This window comes from Trachypithecus francoisi, unplaced genomic scaffold (genome assembly GCF_009764315.1).
Source record: "Trachypithecus francoisi isolate TF-2019V2 unplaced genomic scaffold, Tfra_2.0 Lachesis_group10, whole genome shotgun sequence".
Taxonomy (NCBI): domain Eukaryota; kingdom Metazoa; phylum Chordata; class Mammalia; order Primates; family Cercopithecidae; genus Trachypithecus; species Trachypithecus francoisi.
Window position 1 is genome coordinate 8,399,175 of NW_022681455.1, and position 23,180 is coordinate 8,422,354.

General features: G+C 38.3%; 1 long non-coding RNA gene across 1 annotated transcript in view; it reads left to right on the forward strand.

Annotated features, from left to right (window-relative positions):
* The window catches only part of LOC117086707, a 310,696-nt gene that overhangs the window by 1,009 nt on the left and 286,507 nt on the right, over window positions 1-23,180 (forward strand). The window contains exon 2 of the long non-coding RNA XR_004438540.1: window positions 1,391-1,459. This is a non-coding gene — a long non-coding RNA (uncharacterized LOC117086707). The remainder of the gene's footprint in view (window positions 1-1,390; window positions 1,460-23,180) is intronic.

The following is a 23,180-nucleotide window of genomic DNA, read 5'->3' on the forward strand; positions in this document are numbered from 1 at the left end:
TTGCCAACCTTGTTAGGCTGGTGTTAGCAACATTTAGGAAGGTTGAAATGGAGGCTTAGAGAACTTAAATTTCCTCAAGAGATAGTAAATGACAAAACCTTTCAGTGATGTCATATCGTCACTGTATAATGTGGATTTAGTACCACTGTTAGCCATTTATATGATAGTTATTTATCAAGCATCTATTAAATGGGCATATGTATAGGTCATATTCATAAACTATGCATATGAGCTTCCTGCCCTGAAGAAATTAGGGGTTTCCATGAGAAAGTAAATGGCAGTATAAAAAACTTAAGGTCCAAGAGGTGTTACGAAGTACCATCTGCTCATGCCTGGACTACTGCAGTAGCTGTGAGCATAGCTTTCTACATTCCCTTTATTTCTCTACATAGTTGCCTTCAGCAGCTAGAGTGATCCCGTTAGAACTTGAATATGCCACTCCTCTGTGCAGAACCTTTTAGTGGCTTACCAGCACATTAAAGTTCAAAATTCTTATTCTGACTTTTAAGACTGAACTTGTTCTTGAGGGGTCACATTCAAGCTACACTGCGGAGCTTTTCTAATTGTCTCCAAGCACAGCAAGCATCAGTGCTTTGTAGCTGGTGTTCCTTCTGCATGGAACACTGCCCTCTCAGATGTCCACAGAGCTTGCTTCCTCATTGTTTTCCAGTCACTGCTCAAATGTCACCTGGCTCTTCTCTGACTACCAAGTCAGTGAAATACTTTTACATGTCAAATGTGAAATGTACGAGAGACTATCTGGAGTAGTACTTATTACAGAGTAGGTGTTTAATAAATATCGACTCTCTTACGATACTTCTCATTTACTCTTGTGATAACCATGTGGTAAAAAAAAAGACTTGCAGCTATGAATTGGTTTTTTACTGATTGATTGATTGATTGATTGAGGCAGAGGCTCACTCTGTCGCTCAGGCTGGAGTGCAGTGGCGCATCTCGGCTCACTGCAACCTCTGCCTTCTGGGTTCAAGCCATTCTCCTGTCTCAGCCTCCCAAGTAGCTGGGATTATAGGCGCCTGTCATCATGCCCAGCTAATTTTTGTATTTTTAGTAGAGATGGGGTTTCACCATGTTGGCCAGGCTGGTCTCAAACTCCTGACCTCAAGTGATCCACCCACTCGGCCTCCCAAAGTGCTAGGATTATAGGTGTGAGCCACCGCGCCTGGCCCTATGAATTGGTTTTAAATTTTTAAGAAATTAATAATCCTGTAGTGTCAGAAACCTTTGGTGTCTTGACTCACATCTTCTGAGCATCACCTCTCATTTCTGTCTTGGTTGTGGGGGGTGCAGTTTCATGCAATCTTCCACATTCATCCCCCTGACAGCTTCTCCTCTCCCACATTTACCAGGCCTCTTTGCTTTCTTCCCTGAGGTTCTTCGGACTTCACAGATTCCAGCAGTAGCTCTCTCAGCTCCTGCCCTGCACAGCTTTGAAGTGCTGGTAAGTCAACACATCTGGGGCGCTTCAACCAAGGGGTGACAGTCGCTGATGGATAAATTCTCCTGCTTCTTACGCTTGAGCAAGATCAGTTTTGTAGGCCATTCTGTGTGTTTTTCAGAAAGTACCAGTGAAATTGAATTCTGGTTTCTCACAACAGCAACTTCAATAACACATTCTTGTATTGTGTCTATATTCTCCTTTCCATTCTCTCATTGTTTCTCACTAGGATCACATCCCAAATTACCTGTCCCCACATAAGTAGTTGTCTCAGGTTTTGAGGGAAACCAAGCTAAGAAATTTGATGTAAGAAGAAAGTCTAAAATGCAGCTCCTCAGAACTCTGGAAGTGGGTTCCTTTGCAGTCAGAAGACAACAAGGACTTTCTTAGTGATATTAAGGGGAGGACATGTGCATGACCTAACAATTAAGGCTCTTTCTTACTAAAGCTGATATGACTACTGCCTCTTTGGATGTCTAGCCCATCAGCAGCAAAGATTGATGGTAAATTCCATAAGGAGAGCAGACAGTTGCTGACTGATTACACAAAAGTCCTTCCTTCTTGGAGAGAGTCGTGGTTTGTACTTACGGAACTGACACTTCTCTTGATATGACTGGTCTTGTTCACGGTGCTTCTGCCAGTGCCATTATCTAATAGAGTTACAAGCACATGATTGACTGACTTTCTTTCTTTCTTCCTCCCTGCCTTCCTCTCTCGCTCCCTCTTTCTTTTTTCTTTTCTTTTCTCTCTCTCTCTCTCTCCCCTTCTTCCCTCCTCTCCCCTCCCACCTTCCCTCCCTCCCTCCCTCCCTCCCTCCCTTCCTTCCTTCCTCCCTTCCTTCCTTCCTTGACACAGAGGCTCACTCTGTTGCCCAGGCTCGAGTGCAGTGGCGCAATCTTAGTTCACTGCAACCTCTGCCTCCCAGGTTCAAGCCATTCTCCTGCCTCGGCCTCCCGAATAGCTGGAATTACAAGCGCCCACCACCACACCTGGCTAATTTTTTTGTGTTTTTGGTAGAGACACAGTTTCACCATGGTGGCCAGGCTGGTTGTGAACTCCTGACCTCAAGTGATCTGCCTACCTCAGCCTCCTAAAATGGTGCAATTACAGGCATGAGCCACCACACCCAGCCCAAACACATGATTTTCTGAAGTATTGCCTCCAACTGAAGGATACACTTTATGGTAAAAGAAGTGTGACAATGGCACATGACCATGGGATTCCACTGCTCCTACCGTATATTGTGTCAACTGGAGGCAATTGGCCTGATAGAACAGTGACATTGTTTTGTGAACATCAGCAAGTCTCCTGTTCAGGAACAGTGCTCAGATAGGGTTGAGATGCCATCACTCGTGACGCACACACACACCTGGCCCTTGGAAAGTTTGGTGGAGTTAACACCCCCAGGCAATGATCCACCAATGGGGAATGGGCACCTGTGGCTAAATGCCTGCCTTCCATTTCCCAGGGGCAATTTTTGGGACGTGTTTTTTATGTATTTTAGGATGTCCTAGGTAATCAAGTCTTGTGACTTGCTGAAGAGAGAAAGAGAAACCAACAGTGGAGACTTAGAAGAAGCAGCTATTGACATAGGATGGGTCCAGGAATGTATAGTCTAAAAGCCAGATGAAGACAGTGTTTAAAGGAGGAAGGAGTGATCAACAATGTCGTTCGTGTCAATTGATGTTACTTAGTCACGTGTCTGTGAAGAATCATCTCACATAGTTAAGCCTCAGGTTCTAGTGTCAGATTAAATTTAAATCCTTGCACCACCCCTTGCTCTTTGAGTGTCTTTGTGCAAATTGCTTAAATTCTCTAAGTCTCAATCTCCCCATCTGTGAAATGGGAATGACAGTAGTATCTACGTGGTAAATTGTGGTAATGAGTAAGTGAAAGACGTTTAAAGATAGTTAAATGGTTAGCACAACACCTATTACCTGACAAACACTTAGTAACAGTTAGCTATTAATATTCTTATTAATATCATCTACTATCATTGGAATCATCCATTTATATATAGTCATCAGTTGTCACTTTTCTAGCTCTTCCATAAGGAATAGGTTATATAGCATTTTCAAACTAGGAAGTTCATTGATAGATATATGGTTCCAGATGCACTGAGCAGAAAAACTAGTTTATTTGATTTTCATTAAATATCCATTTAATAAATACTTATTGAGCACTTATTCTGCATGCTACTGTGTATTGTGGATATGTGGATGACAAGACAGACATGGATCCCTGCCCTCACAAAGCTCACAGCCTTGTGTGGTGGAGATAATTAATTATACAAGTAATTACAGTGTGATTTGTGTTAATGATAAGGGAATTAACTACAGGATGCAATGGGAGCTATAGGCTGTGCTAATGAGGCTATGACTATAGATTCAGTTCCCCTATAGGTTGCTTGACTTCCAGGGCTATCAGCTTTTCTCTGCTGTCTCCTAAATGGATAGAGGTTCACAGAACTGGGCCACGTGGACACCAGCCCTGACTCCTCTTCTTTCCCAGTACTGATAATTGGCATGGGGCAAAATTCTTCATAAAGAGGTGGCATATGTAATGAGATGGAGAAATATTTTGCTCGTTTAACACCTGGCTTTTAAATCCCTTTTGGGTCAAAGTTTCTGTGTTTTGTTTTCTTTTTGTAAGAAGTAACTTGATTAGCCTCTTAGAAGATTATTCTTAAACTGCATTCCATGGAGGGTTAGTCTTATTAACATGAAGTTCTTTTTACTTCCAGAACAGTGCTGTCTAATAGGAATATAATATAAGCCATGGCGGCTACTTTAAATTTTCTGCTAGCTACATTAAAAAGGTGAAAGGAGGCCGGGAATGGTGGCTTACGCCTCTAATCCCAACGCTTTGGGAGGCCAAGGCAGGTGGATCACTTGAGGTCAGGAGTTCAAGACCAGCCTGGCCAACATGGTGAAACCTCATCTCTACTAAAAATAAAAAAAAATTAGCAGGGTGTGGTGGTGGGCACCTGTAATCCCAGCTGCTCAGGAGGCTGAGGCAGGAGAATGGCTTGAATCAGCAAGGCAGAGGTTGCAGTGAGCTGAGACAACCTGGGCAACAGACTGAGTCTCTGTCCCCCCCCCCAAAAAAAAGGTGAAATTAATTTAATAATATATTTATTTAACTCAGTATAACCAAAATATTATCATTTCAACATGCAATCAATATAAAAAGTTGTTAATGAGATACCTTAACATCCTTTTTTTATACAAAATCTTGGAAATCCAGTGTGTATTTCACACTTCCAGCACATTTTGGTTTGGTCCAGCCACATTTCAAGTGCTCAGTAGCACATATGACTACTATCTACCACTCGGGACAATGGAATTTTAGAGCACTTTAATTCTTGTTCACCATTTGGAAGGTGATGGAGTTTAAAGTGCTAGAGAAAATCCAGGCTGAGTGCAGTGGCTCACATTGCCTGTAATCCCAGCACTTTGGAAGGTCAAGGCAGGCAGATCTCCTGAGTCCAGGAGTTCAAGACCAGTCTGGGTAACATGGCAAAACCCTGCCTCTAGAAAACAAACAAACAAATAAACAAAACAAAAATTAGCTGAGTATGGTGGTGCATGCCTGTAGTCCCAGCTACTCAGGAGACTGAGGTGGGAGGATCCTTTGAGCTTGGGAGGTGGAGGTTGCGGTGATCCCAGATCACACCACTGCACTCCAGCCTGGGTGACAGAGTGAGACCCTGTCTCAAAAAAAAAGAACAAAGGAGAGAGAGAATAAAGAGAATCACCAGTGTGGTGTGGCTGAGAAGGGAGCTTTTGGGAGACTATAGGTTCTGTATCTAATTGGAGTCTTTAAGTTGTTTTATGGAGGCTGTGATTTATAATTCTACCACTTCATATTCTTAAAAAGCTTCAGTAACTCTGCATTGTTTGTTAATTCCCCTGCATAGGTGCATGATTTCAGATGAATTTAAAGAAGGCTAAATTCTGTGGCCAGATGGGTGTGGAGTAAAAATAAAGATGGCTCGCAGGGACTCAGGGATGTAGGAGCATAGGAGCAAGTGGGTGGGAACTGCTAAAGCCTGTTTTTACATAAGATAAGCATTTAACTTCCTCCACTCCTCTACTGTGAAGTCTTGAAGGGTTTATGACACTAATTGTTCAACCTAAATAAACATTTATTAGGCCCGTTCTTTATGGCTGCAATTAGAACTTTTGAGAACCAGCTGCATTTTGCAACTTCGTTCTTTCTTGACTTCTGTACTACTGCACTGACTGGTTCTCCTACCTCACCGTTCCTTGTCCCGTCCTCAAAATGTTCATGTTTCAGTCTGTTTTCCTGATCTTTTATGTAAACTCCTCTTTAGGAAATCAATTTAATTTAAGATTACAGACTTGTCCCCTACGTTTATATCTGTGTAATTAACTATTCACCTATGCTTTATTCTCATTTTTCAGGCTGCTTGTTAGACATTGGATGCAGTGATATAACCCTATAGTCATCCTAAGCGTGAACTTGGTTTCTTTCACAAGGCAGTATTTTCCTTCCTCCTTTCTTTTCCTTTCTTTTCCTGTCAATAAAAGTCTCATTATTTGTTATCACTATTTCTTTTTTCCCATCCGTTCTAGAGTTTGAGTATCCCTTATATGAAATGTGTGGGACCAGAAGTGTTTCACAGAGTTTAGATTTTTTTTAAATTTTGAAATATTTGCATATACATAATAAGATATCGTGAGGCTTAGGCCCAAGTCTAAACACAAAATTCATTTATGCCTTATAAATACCTTATACACATAGCCTGAAGGTATTTTTAATAACTTTGTACATGAAACAAAGTTTGTGTTAAGTACTTATGTGTGGAATTTTCCACTTGTGATATTATGTCAGTGCTCAAAAGTTTTGGATTTTGGAGCAATTCAGATTTCAGATTTTCAGATTAAGGATGTTTAACTTGTATTAGCACACTTTGGTCCATCTTGTGCATATAAGTAACTGTATTAGCTTTCTATTGCTGCTATAACAAATTACTGCAAGCTTAGTAGTTTGAAAACAGCACAGTTTTTTTATTTTACAATTCTATAGGACAGAATTTCAAAGTGGGTCTTAGCTGGGTACAGGGGCTCATGCCTATAATCCTAGAGCTTTGGGAGGCTGAGGTGGGAGGATAGCTTGAGGACAAGAGTTTGACACCAGCCTGAGTAACATAGAGAGACCCCATCTCTACTAAATACATACATACATACATTACACACAAACATAATGAGCCTCACTGGGATGCAATCAAATGGTCAACAGTGCTGCATTCCTCTTGAAGCAGCTAAGTTGTCTGGGATATATACCTGGGGTTTGTAGTCTCACACCAGGAAAATTTAGGACACAGACCCTCACAAAGAGTTTAGTGATGGAGGCTTAGTAGGCAGAAGAAAAGAGAAAAAAACAGCTCTCTATCTATAGAGAGGGTTCTTCTGAGCAGAAAGGACGAACTGGCAGTGAATGTGCCAGATTTTATAGTCCGGCTTGAGGAGGTGGTGTCTGATGTATGTAGGGCTCACAGATTGGTTTAATCAGGTATGATGTTTACATAGCACAAGAGGAAGGCTGGTTGCCCCACCCTAATCTTACTATGCAAATGAACTCTCCCCTTGGCCAGTGCCATCTTGTCTGCTTCTTACTGTACACATGGCTGGCAGAGAAGGGTAGATGGAGATGCCATCTTGAACATGTCACTAGTCCCTAGTTCCTGACGGCATTCACCCATGGAAGCTCCCAGCTTGCTTGTCTATTCTGTCTATGGCTCAACTTTACAGGCTGCTTTTTGTTAGAAAATGATTTGGGGCTGCTTTTCATGAAAAAGAAAAGCCTTACCGAGGACTCCCATACCGTTACTATCTGCCTAAGTGATACCTTAACTCCTATATCACTTTCTAAGGGCTCTAGGGGAGAGTTCATATTCTTGCCTTCTCCATCTTCCAGAGGTTGTCCCCATTCCTTGGCTTGTTGTCCCTTTCCATTTTCAAAGCCAGCAAAGCCGTTTGAGTCTTTCTCACATGGCTTCAGTGTGTACTGACTTTTTCACCTCCTCTTATACATTTTAAAGATCCTTGTGATTAGACTGGGCTCCCTCAGATAATCCAGGATAATCTCCTTTTTTTTTTATTATACTTTAAGTTCTAGGGTACATGTGCACAATACGCAGGTTTGTTACATAAGTATACACGTACCATGTTGGTTTGCTGCACCCATTAACTCGTCATTTACATTAGATATTTCTCCTAATGCTATCCCTCCCCCATCCCCCCACCCCACGACAGGCCCCAGTGTGTGATGTTCCCCTCCCTGTGTCCAAGTGTTCTCATTGTTCAATTCCCACCTATGAGGGAGAACATGTGGTGTTTAGTTTTCTGTCCTTGCAATAGTTTGCTGAGAATGATGGTTTCCAGCTTCATCCATGTCCCTACAAAGGACATGAACTCATCCTTTATTATGGCTGCATAGTATTCTATGGTGTACATGTGCCACATTTTCTTAATCCAGTCTGTCATTGATGGACATTTGGGTTGGTTTCAAGTCTTTGTTATTGTGAATAGTGATGCAGTAAACATATGTGTGCATGTGTCTTTATAGTAGCATGATTTATAATCATTTGGGTATCTACTCAGTAATGGGATGGCTGACTCAAATGGTATTTCTAGTTCTAGATCCTTGAGGAATCACCACACTGTCTTCCACAATGGTTGAACTAATTTATACTCCCACCAACAGTGTAAAAGTGTTCCTGTTTCTCCACATCCTCTCCATCACCTGTTGTTTCCTGACTTTTTAATGATCGCCATTTTAACTGGCGTGAGATGGTATCTCATTGTGGTTTTGATTTGCATTTCTCTGATGGCAAGTGATGATGAGCATTTTTTCATGTGTCTGTTGGCTGCATGAGTGTCTTCTTTTGAAAAGTGTCTGTTCATATCCTTTGCCCACTTTTTGATGGAGTTGTTTGATTTTTTCTTCTAAAGTTGTTTGAGTTCGTTGTAGGTTCTGGATATTAGCCCTTTGTCAGATGGGTAGATTGCAAAAAATTTCTCCCATTCTGTAGGTTGCCTGTTCACTGTGATGTGGTAGTTTTTTTTGCTGTGCAGAAGCTCTTTAGTTTAATTATATCCCATTTGTCTATTTTGGCTTTTGTTGCCATTGCTTTTGGTGTTTTAGTCATGAAGTCCATGCGCATACCTATGTCCTGAACGATATTGCCTAGATTTTCTTCTAGAATTTTTATGGTTTTATGTCTAACATTTAAGTCTTTAATGTATCTTGAATTAATTTTTGTGTGAGGTGTAAGGAAGAGATCCAGTTTCAGCTTTCTACATATGGCTAGCCAATTTTCCCAGCACCATTTATTAAATAGGGAATCCTTTCCCCATTGCTTGTTTTTGTCAGGTTTGTCAAAGATCAGATGGTTGTAGATGTGTGGTGTTATTTCTGAGGCCTCTGTTCTGTTCCATTGGTCTGTATCTCTGTTTTGGTACCAGTACCATGCTGTTTTGGTTGTGGTAGCCTTGTCATATAGTTTGAAGTCAGGTAGCATGATGCCTCCAGCTTTGTTCTTTTTGCTTAGGATTGTCTTGACAATGCGGGCTCTTTTTTGGTTCCATATGAACTTGAAAGTAGTTTTTTCCAATTCTGTGAAGAAAGTCATTGGTAGCTTGATGGGGATGGCATTGAATCTATAAATTACCTTGGGCAGTATGGCCATTTTCACGATATTGATTCTTCCTATCCATGAGCATGGAATGTTCTTCCATTTGTTTGTGTCCTCTTTTATTTCCTTGAGCAGTGGTTTGTAGTTCTCCTTGAAGAGGTCCTTCATATCCCTTGTAAGTTGGATTCCTAGGTATTCGTGAATAGGAGTTCACTCATGATTTGGCTCTCTATTAGTCTGTTATTGGTGTATAAGAATGCTTGTGATTTTTGCCCTTGGTTTTGTATCCTGAGACTTTGGTGAAGTTGCTTATCAGCTTAAGGAGATTTTGGGCTGAGATGATTGGGTTTTCTAAATGTACAATCATATCATCTGCAAAGAGGGACAATTTGACTTCCTCTTTTCCTAATTGAATACCCTTTATTTCTTTCTCTTGTCTGATTGCCCTGTCCAGAACTTCCAACACTATGTTGAATAGGAGTGGTGAGAGAGGGCATCCTGGTCTTGTGCCATTTTTCAAAGGGAATACTTCTAGTTTTTGCCCATTCAGTATGATACTGGCTGTGGGTTTGTCATAAATAGCTCTTATTATTTTGAGATACGTTCCATCAATACCTAGTTTATTGAGAGTTTTTAGCATGAAGGGCTGCTGAATTTTGTCAAAGGCCTTTTCTGCATCTATTGAGATAATCATATGGTTTTTGTCTTTGGTTCTGTTTATGTGATGTATTACGTTTATTGATTTGTGTATGTTGAACCAGTCTTGCATCCCAGGGATGAATCTAACTTGATCGTGGTGGATAAACTTTTTGATGTGCTGCTGGATTTGGTTTGCCAGTGTTTTACTGAGGATTTTCGCGTTTATGTTCATCAGGGTTATTAGTCCAAAATTCTCTTTTTTTTTTGTCATGTCTCTGCCAGGCTGTGGTATCAGGATGATGCTGGCCTCATAAAATGAGTTAGGGAGGATTCCCTCTTTTTCTATTGAATGGAATAGTTTCGGAAGGGATGGTACCAGCTTCTCTTTGTACCTCTGGTAGAATTCGGGTGTGAATCCATCTGGTCCTGGAATTTTTTTGGTTGGTAGGCTATTAATTATTGCCTCAATTTCAGAGCCTGCTCTTGGTCTATTCAGAGATTCAATTTCTTCCTGGTTTAGTCTTGGGAGGGTGTATGTGTCCAGGAATTTATCCATTTCTTCTAGATTTTGTAGTATATTTGCATAGAGGTGTTTATAGTATTCTCTGATGGTAGTTTGTATTTCTGTGGGATCGGTGGTGATATCCCCTTTACCATTTTTTATTGCATCTATTTGCTTCTTCTCTCTTTTCTTCTGTATTAGTCTTGCTAGTGGTCTATCAGTTTTGTTGATCTTTTCAAAATACCAGCTCCTGGATTTTCAAAAAATCCTTGATTTTTTGAAGGGGTTTTTGTGTCTCTATCTCCTTCAGTTCTGCTCTGATCTTAGTTATTTCTTGCCTTCTGCTAGCTTTTGAATTTGTTTGCTCTTGCTTCTCTAGTTCTTTTAATTGCGATGTTAGGGTGTCGATTTTAGATGTTTCCTGCTTTCTCTTGTGGGCATTTAGTGCTATAAATTTCCCTCTACACACTGCTTTAATTGTGTCCCAGAGATTCTGGTACGTTGTGTCTGTTCTCATTGGTTTCAAATAACATCTTTATTTCTGCCTTCTTTTCGTTATTTACCCAGTAGTCATTCAGGAGCAGGTTGTTCAATTTCCATGCTGTTGTGCAGTTTTGAGTGAGTTTCTTAATCCTAAGTTCTAATTTGATTGCACTGTGGTCTGAGAGACAGTTGATTGTGATTTATGTTCTTTTACATTTGCTGAGGAGTGCTTTACTTCCAACAATGTGGTCAATTTTGGAATAAGTGCGATGTGGTGCTGAGAAGAATATACATTCTGTTGATTTGGGGTGGAGAGTTCTGTAGGTGTCTATTAGGTCTGCTTGGTGCAGAGCTGAGTTCAAGTCTTGGGTATCCTTGTTAACCTTCTGTCTCATTGATCTGTCTAATGTTGACAGTGGGGTGTTAAAATCTTCCACTATTATTGTGTGGGAATCTAAGTTTCTTTTTAGGTCTCTCAGGACTTGCTTTATGAATCTGGGTGCTCCTGTATTGGGTGCATATATGTTTGGGATAGTTAGCTTTTCTTGTTGAATTGATCCCTTTACCATTATGTAATGTCTTTCTTTGTCTCTTTTGATATTTGTTGGTTTAAAGTCTATTTTATCAGAGTCTAGATTTGCAATCCCTGGTTTTCTTTTGCTTTCCATTCACTTGGTAGATCTTCCTCCATCGCTTTATTTTGAGCCTATGTGTGTCTCTACACGTGAGTTGGGTCTCCTGAATATAGCACACTGATGGGTCTTGACTCTTTATCCAATTTGCCAGTCTGTGTCTTTTAATTGGGGCATTTAGCCCATTTACATTTAAGGTTAATATTGTTATGTGTTAATTTGATCCTCTCATTATGATTTTAGCTGGTTATTTTGCCTGTTAGTTGATGCATTTTCTTCCTAGCGTCAATGGTCTTTACAATTTGGCATGTTTTTGCAGTGACTGGTAACAGTTATTCCTTTCCATGTTTAGTGCTTCCTTCAGGATGCAGATGAACTGGGCAAGAGGGGGTTTATTTCTGTAACCAGGTACTGGGAGAAGGCCTGTAAGATATCGCCAGACCAACTCAAAATTATACAGTTTTCCAGAGCTTATATACCTTCTAAGCTATATGTCTACATGTAAGTGTACATTCATCTAAAGTGATAAGTGATTAACTTCTTCAAATCTATAACTAAGATCTGAGTCCTGAAGACCTTCCTCTGGAGCCTCAGTACATTTACTTAATCTAAATGGGTCCAGATGCTGAGATGATTCCCTTATCTTGTCTCCTGCCAAATCATGGAGGTTTGGGGAGTTTCTTCAGGCCCCAAATAAACTTGTTTGTGGAGGCCTGGGGAGTTTCTTCAGACCCTCAGTAAAACTTGTTTAATCTTAAATGGGTCCCGTTAAGAATTCCTCCGTTATCTCCTCACGCTTCAAGGCCCAGAACACGCCTAGGCAGAACTCTTGATGGGCTTTCATTACATTCTAGCCTTTGTGTAAGGGCACTGGCTGTCTCAGCTTTTAATATTTAACTTCATCACTTGGTCAGTGCTGAAACCGTTGTTATGGAGGCTTGCATGTTCAGCCTTTATGAAGACCTGGCCTGCACAAGTTGATTGAAGCCCATCCATACATTTTGAGGCCCTGTTCCACTGGGGACCTCTGAGTTATCTCCTTTAAGGGGTGTGGAAGCTTGGATATTATTCTCCATCTCCTCCCATTGAGTGAGGACTTTTTGTAAGTCTGTTAACTCCCCAACAGTTTATTTCTACCCTTCCCCATTCCAGCAAGCAAATCTAGGAGAAAGCACCCAGGCAGGGGGTCAGTAGGATACCAGGGGCCCTCCTGTGGTTGAAGAACTCTCTGTTGATTGACTCATTGCAGTGAATGAGAGTGCATGCTGTGGGGGAACTGTGGGGCATCTCAGTAAGCAAGTATTAGAACGAATTTACAGGATTTGTTCTCATGTCAGGTAACAAGGAAGAGGTTCTAGGAAGTGGGGATTTGCTCTGGGATTTTCTGTTGCCTGGAAACATAGATCATCCTATGGCTGGATATCTGTAGAATTCTTTCTTCTTTTTTTTTTTTTTTTAGACCGAGTCTCGCTCTGTTCCTCAGACTGGAGTGCAGTGGCGTGATCTCGGCTCACTACAACCTCTGCTTCCCGGGTTCAAGTGATTTTCCTGCCTCAGCCTCCTGAGTAACTGGGATTACAGGCATGTGCCACCACGACTGGCTAATTTGTATTTTTAGTAGAGATGGGGGTTTCACCACGTTGGTCAGGCTGGTCTCAAACTCCTGACCTCGTGATCTGCCCACGTTGTCCTCCCAAAGTGCTGGGATTACAGGCTTGAGCCCTCATTCCCGGCCTAGAATTCTTAGCTTGAAGGAGAGAAGAACAAAAGGAAGCTACAACTGTAATTGGTAAGGAAGTAATTCTTACTTGTATTAGCCCAGATAGAGAGATGTTTGTTCATTTTGGGAGTTTAGACAATGTTCTTGTTTTTGTCTGAGTTCATACATGATCACCAAGTGGTCTTGTGTTTATTTTGATCCGTCATTGTCATGGAGTGGACTTGTCCGCTATTGGTGTTCTGTGAAACTGTTGTGATCAACAGAAGGACACTGTGTCTTATTGGATAGTACCAGTCAAGCTCCCAGCTATCAGGAACTGCTTTTCTTTTTCTCACTGCTATGGTCATGTACTGGCATGGTGAGTGTCAAAACTAGTGAGACTTCTACAGCATCCACTACTTTTCACTTTCTTCCATTCTATAGACTGCTGCTGGGTAGGTATTGATACTTTTACAATATTTCTTTTACCATAGTTTTACCATGTGTATTAGTTTTCATTAGTGCAAAATAAGTTACTGCAAACTTAGCAGCTTAAAACAACAACTATGAGCTCATAGTTTTGTAGATGAGAAGTCTGGATATGGGTTGACTGGATTCTCTGCTCTGGGTCTCATAAAACGAATCAAGGTGTTGGCTAGGACTGTCACCTTATCTAGAGCTGAGAGTCTTTCTTCAAGCTCATTCAGGTTGCTAGGCAAATCCAATTCTTTGCAGTTATTAGACTGAAGGCCCTGTTTCCTTGCTGGCTGTTAGCTGAGGTGCCTCTCTCCGCTTCTGGAGGCTGCCTGTGATTCTTACCAAGTGGTTCACTCTGTGTACAAAGTCGGGTGTGTCAAAACCTTCTTGTATTTGAAAACCCTGATTTTCTCTGTCTCTGACTGCTAGACCCAGATCTAAAGGGCTCATGAGATTAAGTTAGGTCTACAAGGATAATCTCCCTTTTGATTAAGTCAGATCAACTGATTAGTAACCTTAATGATGTTGGAAAAAAATCCCTTTTGCCATATAATATCACATTTTAAACTCAGATTATTTCAAGTCATTCACATTTTTGCATTAATCAATAAAGCATTTATTGTTATTGCTGAAGTAAAATGCCATTGCATGAAATATTATTTATCATTTCACTGTTAATGGAAATTTAGGCCGTTTCCAGGTTTTGGCTGTTACTCATCAGGATGCTGTTGAGCATTCATGTTATAAGTGTTTGTGTGGACCTATGTTGCTATTTCTATTGGGTAAATAGTAATACCTAGAAATGGGCTAGTTTTGTCATATAGCTGTGTATTTAACTTTTTAGGAAACTGCTGGTCAGGCATGGTGGCTCACACCTGTAATCCCAGAACTTTGGGAGGCCGAGGTGGGTGGATCATCTGAGGTCAGGAGTTTGAGACCAGCCTGGCCAACATGGTGAAACCCTGTCTCTAATAAAAATACAAAAATTAGCTGGGTGTGGTGGCAGGCGCCTGCAATCCCAGCTACTTGGGAGGCTGAGGCAGGAGAATCGCTGGAGCCCGGGTGGTGTAGGTTGCAGTGAGCTGAGATCATTCCATTACACTTCAGCCTGGGGAACAAGAGCGAGACTTCATCTCAAAAAAAAAAAAAAAAAAAAAGGGAAAAAGAAACTGCTAAACTATTTTCCAAAATGCTTATACCATTTTACATTCTCAACAGCAGTAGATGAGAATTCTATTCACTTCCCATCCTAGCCGAAAGACTGGTCCAGTCTTTTTCATTTTAACCATTTTAAAAGGCTTAGTAGTATCACACTGTGGTTTTAGTTTGCAGTTCTATAATGTCTAATAATATTAAATACTTCCCATATGCTTGTTGACTTACTGAGCATCTTTTCATATGCTTTATTGACTTCTGTAGATCTTCTTTGGTGAAGCATTTATTCACATTTTTTGCCCATTTAAAAAAATTGTTTTTAAAAGTTTTTCAACTGTTTTATTTCCTTTTAAATATTTTCTACAGTTAGGATGTAAAACCTAATGTTTTCATATATATTTACATAGTGAAATGATTACTTCAGTCAAGCATATTAGCATATTTATAACCTCACATAGTAAGCTTTTTTATTATCACATTTTGTGAATTCTTTATGTATTCTAGATCCAAGCCATTTTATCAGAAATGCAGCTTGCAAATATTTTACTCCATGCTGATGCTTGTTTTATCATTCTTTTCATGATGTCCTTTGAAGAGAAGTTCTTAATTTGGGGGTATATAATATTAATTTAATCATTTTTGATAGATCGTGCTTTTTGTGTCATAGCTATTAGGTTAGTGCAAAAGTAGTTGTGGTTTTGGCCATTACTTTCCATGGGAAAAACTGCAATTACTTGCACAAATCTAATAATGTATCTTTGCCTCAGTGTCACAAAGATATTTCCTATTTTACTTTAGAAGTTTTCAGTTTTCGGTTCTACATTTAGGTCTGTGATCCATTTTGAGTTAATTATCACATGTAAAAAAAAAAATTATCACATGTATTTTGAGGTCTGTAGTTCACCTTTGTTTTGGAAAGTTATTTTCATTGGATTTTAACTTCTAGGATGATGGATGTTTTTCATTCAATACTTTCATAATGTTGCTGCACTCTCCTCTTGCTTGCATTGTTTCCAGTGAGAAATCTGCTCTTAGGACACATTAAAGATGAAAATTACTGTTTTGGAGTTTTGTTGTTGTTCATCTATTTTCTGGACACAGATTGTGACCATTTGCCAACTGGAAGTATATGATTTTTAAAACAAGTGAAATGTAAATTCCTGTCTAAAAGTAATTGTTTGATATTTCCAGATGAATTCAATAGACATGGTCTTCCAGAGATATAAAAAACTTTCAATTTTTGTTGTAGTAGTTGATCCAGGACAATGTATCATAAATTCTAGAAACTTCATGTTGGTGTCCTAGGAGACGATATTGCAGCAGAGATTAGATAGCCATTCTGCATCTTTGGAATAAAACGATTGCTACTTAGCAGAACCCAGGGTTAGACAAATCAGTCTTGTACCTGTTTGAAAGGAAGAAGTATTAAAAGAAAATAAATCTTTATCAACAAATTTCATCTCAGATGCTGTTATGGAAATGCAAGTTTCAATTCATTTATATAATTGAATAAAGTAAAATTTATAGTTATTTTCAAAGCTTTCATTTGGTTATAACATACGTTAAATTTGTTATTTTAGATCTTTTAAAAGTGACTTAGTAATCAATACATTAAAATATTTTGTTATAGTATTAGCCTGATATGTGGAAATCATACTTATTTTTGGTTAGTTGTAATTGCAGTTAAAGGCAGTTTGCTACATTTAGTACTAGAAAGTATGCAAAAATCTAAAATCAACATGTGAAATGCATTTGATTGTTTTTGCAAAGAAATTAATAGCATAACATATACATACATTAAATATACATAACATGTAAATAAATGTATGAAATAATATTTATATAATTGATATAACACTGCTTTCAAAATATATTGTATTTTTGCATTTTAATGAAACAAAGAGTCAAAGAACTTGTAAAGAATTTGTTCAATTTCTGTTTATAGCTAATACTGGACTAACTCATGACAGAAAGATAGGTGGAAATAACTATTTCTCTATCCTCTGTACGCCAGAAAAAAAGTTTCTACCATTGAATAGATACAGTTAAATGAAGTCTGAAGAGGTATATGTTGCACCTATTTCTTTTAATCTTTTAAGGTATTTGAATATAAGATTTAAAGACATAATTACTTCTTTAAGATTTAAAGCTAAAGTTCTTAAACATAAAGACAATAATCAATGACCAGAAAAGCAATCCAAAAAACCATAATGATAAATGCATAACTCTAGAAGAATATTAGCTCACTTTTTCATGAGTCACTTATGTTACTAATAACTTAGCAATCCTAGTTTACTTTATTGTATTATTATAAGTCCTAAGATTCTTGTTATTTCTATATGGAGGAAGAGGAAAATACAAGAATTTTCCTTGTATTTTCTGAGAATGAGATTTAATATGATGAAGGTTTTTTATGGCTTTTGGAATTAGTTTTTTAAAAAAACTTTGTCTTATAAGAAACTTGTACTCAGCTTATGTTTATTATGCATTGTTTCTTCTTTGAGTCATGTTTATTACATCTCTTAATTGCAAATATGGTTATTCCATATCATAAAAATATACTGTCTTTCTATTGGAGTTGTTACTGAGTTATTGTTCATTTCAAAGGTATAATCAAGTTCATAAATTGCTAATATGACTATTGAATTTAAAGAAACAATCTTGTCTGTTTTCTCAACAATCCCTTTACCAACTCCCTTCCCCACCTCTGAAGTTCTTTGGATCACTTTTCATCACAATGAAATAATTTGTGACCATGGTTCAGCTGCCTTTAGTTGCTTTCATCACAGTAGTCTTTCCTAAAATAAGCTTTTTTGCGTGTATGCATATATATGTGTGTGTGTGTGTGTGTGTGTACACATATCTTCTGTTTTTCTATTTATACTCTGTGTGATTATTTTGACGTGATTTAGGTCTTAACAGTAATCTAACTTCTTTTAGAAATAGAATGGCTAACTTTAATTCGTTTGGATGTTTAGAATTATATAACTCATATGGAAAAGAAATATTACTTTAGATGTCTTCTTATAACAGTAGCCTATTGGATTCATCAGGGAGGATAAAAAGCCTGTCAGGACCAGCATAGCCTGAAGAAAAATAGTAGCATTTTGGTTTCTTCCATCTTAGCATGTCATGACGTAGAAAGAAGATGGTGTTATTTTTTACCCTTTAACAAAACTTGTGTGGTCTTAAGTTGATAAAAATAATGGAATAATAACAGTGTATTTTTCCAGGCTTGTGACATAACAGGAGAAGTTTTAGTTACATGTGTGGCAGCATAAATAACTGAGGGACTGGGGAATGAGCCTGGCTGGCACCACTGAAATGTTAGACACCAGCTCTATTTCTAAGAGCATGCTGCTGAATATAACCTCTGTGAAGAATGCCTGATTCTGGGAGGATAGATGCTTCACTTTAACGAAAATTTTCATATTATCTTAAAGTCCATTCTTTTTCTTTTTTCTTTTTTCTTTTTTTTTTTTGAGAGTGATCTCACTCTGTCACCCAGGCTGGCATGCAGTGGCACGATGTCGACTCACTGCAACCTCCACCTCCTGGGCTTAAGGGATTCTCCTGCCTCAGCCTCCTGAATGGCTGAGACTACAGGCACGTGCCACCATGTCTGGCTAATTTTCGTATTTTCAAATAGAGATGGGGTTTCACCATGTTGGCCAGGCTGCTCTCTAACTCCTGACCTCAAATGATCCACCCTCCTCAGCCTCTCAAAGTGCTGGGATTACAGGTGTGAGCCACCACACCCTGTTAAATGACCTTTGAGAATACAAGACTTGGGCACAAGCTGCATCTTCTCATTTAAGATTGTTTGGGTGACAGTGTCCACTGATCTTTAACTATTATTATTGCTATTATCTCTGAGCCTGAATATTGTGTCATTCTTTCTTTAAAGCCAATTTGAGGCTCTAAATTACTATAGCATTTTCAGTTGTGTGGAAGAGTAAGAGTTATTCATTGCAGTGCCAAACTTAGTCTTTCACCACCTGATGGGAATTGACATTTGGTGTGCTCTAGTACTTACTTCCGACCTGTCACACGTAGCATCAGAGGTTTTAATTGCTTTCTTTGCATACATTTGAGGAGGGTAGTATATTTGAATAATCTAAGTAGCCAAGTTAGTTATGTATTGAATTAGCTGATTAAGCCAGGTAATCCCTCTGAAATGTTTTTTTGTTAATAAGAAAGAAGGTGATAATGAAGATTCATCTTTGGTTCCAATCCAAGTATAGTATCCTGCTGGGATAATGGTTTTGCAGCAGCATAGTCTAACAGTTGGTTAGTTAATAAGCTTTCAGCACCAAAGTAATTGTAAATAAACAGAATTGGACTTGTAGCTTTGAAATAATACTTAATCACTAGCTATTGATATCTGTTAGCTTCTGTGTGAAACTGTGTGTACACACACATATGCATATCCCAGTATGGATGTGTATGAGTGTTAAGTGCTTTAGGTATAAAGTCTGAGTTGTTGGAAAGGTCTTCATTCTGTGTAGTAGGTAATTGTTAGCAAGACAATGCTCAAAACACTGCTTAAATTAAATCTTACTCATATGCGTGTGTGCTGTAGCTAATAGTATTCATGATCTTTGATCAGTTTGTTAGGGAACAGCGTAGCACAATGAATACTACCTGGAAATCCAGAGATCTAAATTTGAATGAAGGCTCTGCCATCGCCAAGCTTTATTACCATGAGAAGTAGCATCTTCCTAAAGATCCCTCCCCATTCACCTTTGCCAAGTAGATTCACAGTTCCCTCTCTTGGGCCACCACAAAATTTTTGTACTCACATCTATTTGCTTCTATTAGAGCAGTAATTACAGTGTTTTGCAGTGTTGGTACATTTCTCTGTCTCCCTCCTTTACTGGGATAGGAACTCTTTGAAGGTAGTGACCATGTTTTCTGTTTATTCTCACTGTCTTGCCATATAGAGGGCAATCAGTGAATATATGCTAAATGAACAGATTTGTATGTGAGAGCTAGAATAGAGTATCTTTAATGAATCAATGATTTCTGCTATAACTTGATATTTAGTAGGGGCAGTTATTTGATACAATTGATCTGTCATATATTTAGTTGAAAGAATGACTTCTAAACCTCTCATTGGATTATGCTAGGTTACAAATTCCTAACATGACTGTGCTTGTAATGGACATCTGTGTGTTATTCCCTTAGTTTTTGACTTACTGAAAAATAATGATTCAGTCACATTCTGAATCTCAACAATGGAAGAAAGTGTATTTGTTCATGGCTTTATGAAACAAATACTACAATTTGAAGGTAATTTTATTATACCTTTAAAAATATATTTCTGATTATCAATCTCATCAAACCATTGATCATGTTAGTTACTGACATTGCTAAAATGAGCAATTATGTCATCATTTTAAATTGTTTGAAACTTCCAACCAAGATGTACATGCACAATCCAGTATGTGATTAAATATTTAAAGGCATGAAAATTAAAAAAATAATTATATTTAATATAGAACTGTAATTTTGAAACTTGAACACAAGGATTTTTACTTGACATCCTTCATGTCTGTGTATATATAGGGATGAATCTTGGTCTGGATGTGAACCTTGGAAGACAGTCAGCAATTTGGGGACTGAATTCAATACTTGGATTATTTCATTTTCCCATGTACTTAATTAATGGGCTATGCATCATAATACTGGTGAGAGAAAATCCACCAGACACGTTTTATTCTGGCATTTGTGTGATTCTTGTTTTAATTTCTTTATTTTTTTTTATTGTCTTATTTAAGTTTTAATGTTACTTATGATTATGAAATATATCCACACAATCAAGAGTTCAAAAGTTGCAAAAGCTTCTGTAAAGTTGGTTACACACCCTTGGCCTTATTCATTCACTAACTTCCCCTCTTCTCAGGCAACTAACGTTGTTAACAGTGTCTTTATGTATTTCCAGCAGTATTATATCCATAATAGTTACATCCACACACAAACATCTATTTTCTTCTTTTAAAAAACTTAAAATAGTAACATAATACATGATTTTCTGCTTCTGCCTTTTAAATCTAATGATATATATTAGAGATTTCTTAGATTTTATAGCTGAAAAAACTAGATTCAGCCAAAACAGAGGATTAGGCTGTATAAAATATATGACTTTTTGGTGGCCTATTCATATATATTTGTATTTATAGCTCTTATTCTTACATTTATATTTTGTTCACATTTATATCTGTATATTTTTTGGTCTATTTAATCATCGTGCATTTAGTCATATTCAGTATAATTCAGTAAATCAACTTTTCCTTTCAAATTGATTGTGGGGAAGGGAAGCAAAGGCCAAGTGTTTGTAGGCATGGTGTAAGCTTAAACTTTAGGCTTCCAAACCCAAATTTCTATTCAGAACAGAATGACTATGTTATTCTAGGATCCAGAAACTATAACGTAGTGAAGAGTCATTGAAAGAAATGAGCATGCAATTATTGTCCTCAAGTAATTTAATGTCTATTAGATAAAAAGGAATTAGACTTATGTGCCTCTGGAAGGCATAGCTAGAACTAAACTGAGGTATGGAATACATAATTTCTTGTTCCCCTGACTTTAAGCATAGTAATTTTCCAAAATGGAATGGGTTGTCTCGTGAACTACAGAGCAGACATGAGAATAGTCACTTTTCTGAGACCTTATTATACAAGGGATCCCTGTATCATAGAAGTGAACTAGACAACCATTTAAGGTTCTCAACCCTCAGAAACCCTACTCCAGACCTGTGCTCCGTATCAGGCCTTGCCAAATCTTGGGGCTATTAATGGCTAAAACTGCTCCTTCTTGGTCATGCAATTCCCTATAGAAGGAGCAATACAGAGCGAGCACCCATGTCAATGGCTACTTACACCTGTAGGCTGAGGTGAATGGTTACATACCAACAATAAGTAGAACAGAAATAAAAGCGTATGAAGCATTTCAGACCCAAACAGTGTCATTTCTTGCTGAAGGAAACAGTTCAAGCAGAAACAGTTTTCCCCATTAAGAGCACATAGCTGTATATGTCAATCGTAATGCGTATATAGTGAGTAGTAGGACAAGAAAGTCAGGAATGACTAGTTTCTTTTCAGCTTTTATTTTAGATACAGGGGGTACATGTGCAGGTTTGTTACATGGGTATATTGTACCCAGGTAGTGAGCATAGTACCCACGAGGTAGTTTTTCAATCCACATCTTCCCCACTCTAGTAATCCGCAGTGTGTTTTATTCCCATTTTTGTGATGTGCTCATTATTTAGCTCCCACATACAAGTGACAACATGTGGTATTTGGTTTTCTGTTCCAGCATTAATTGGCTTAGGATTATGACCTCCAGCTCCATCTATGTTGTTGCAAAGGATATGAGTTTGTTCTTTTTTATGTCTACATGAAATTCCATTATGTATATGTACCACATTTTCTTTATCTAACCCACCGTTGATGGGCACCTGGGTTGATTCCATGTCTTTGCTATTGTGGGTAGCTGACTATGAACATACAAGTGCGTATATCTTTTTGGTATAATGGTTTAATTTTCCTTGGGTTTATGCTCAGCAATGGGATTGCTGGGCCTGATGGTAGCTTTATTTTAAGTTGCTTGAGAAATCTCCAAGCTGCTTCCCACAATGGTTGAACTGATCTACATCCCCACTAAAAATGTATAAGCATTCCCTTTTCTCCACAGGCATGCCAGCATGTGTTGATTTTTAACTTTTTACTAATAGCCATTCTAACTGGTGTGAGTAGGTATCTCATTGTGGTTTTAGTTTGTACTTGTCTGATGATTAGTGATGATGAGCATTTTTTCATCTGTTTGTGGTTGCTTGTATGTTTTATTTTGAGAAGTGACTGTTACATCCTTTGCCCATTTTCTTAATGGGGCTATTTGGTTTTTGCTGGTTGATCTGTTTAAATTCCTTATAGATTCTTGTTATTAGACCTTTGTTGGGTATGTAGTTTGTGAATGTTTTCTCCCACTCTGTAAGTTGTCTCTTTGCTCTGTTGATAGTTTCTTTTGGCTGTACAGAAGCTCTTTAGTTCAATTAAATCCCACTTATCAATGTTTGGTTGTTTTTTTTTTGCAATTCTTTTTGGGGACTTAGTCAAAAGTTCTTGGCTAAGTCCTGTGCTGAGAAGGGCATTTCCTAGGTTTTCTTCTAGGGATTTTATAGTTTGAGGTCTTATATTTAAATCTTCAATACATTTTGAGTTAATTTTTGTATATGGTGAAATGTATGGGTCCAGTTTCCTTCTTCTGCATATTTCTAGCCAGTTATTCTAGCACCATTTATTAAATACAAATTCCTTTCTATAGTGCTTGTTTTGGTTGACCTTGTTGAAGATCAGATGGCTATAGGTGTACAGCTTTATTTCTGAGTTCCCTATTCTGTTTCATTGGTCTATGGGTCTGTTTTTGTACAAGTACCAATTTTTTTGTACAAGACCCATTGGTCTATGGGTCTG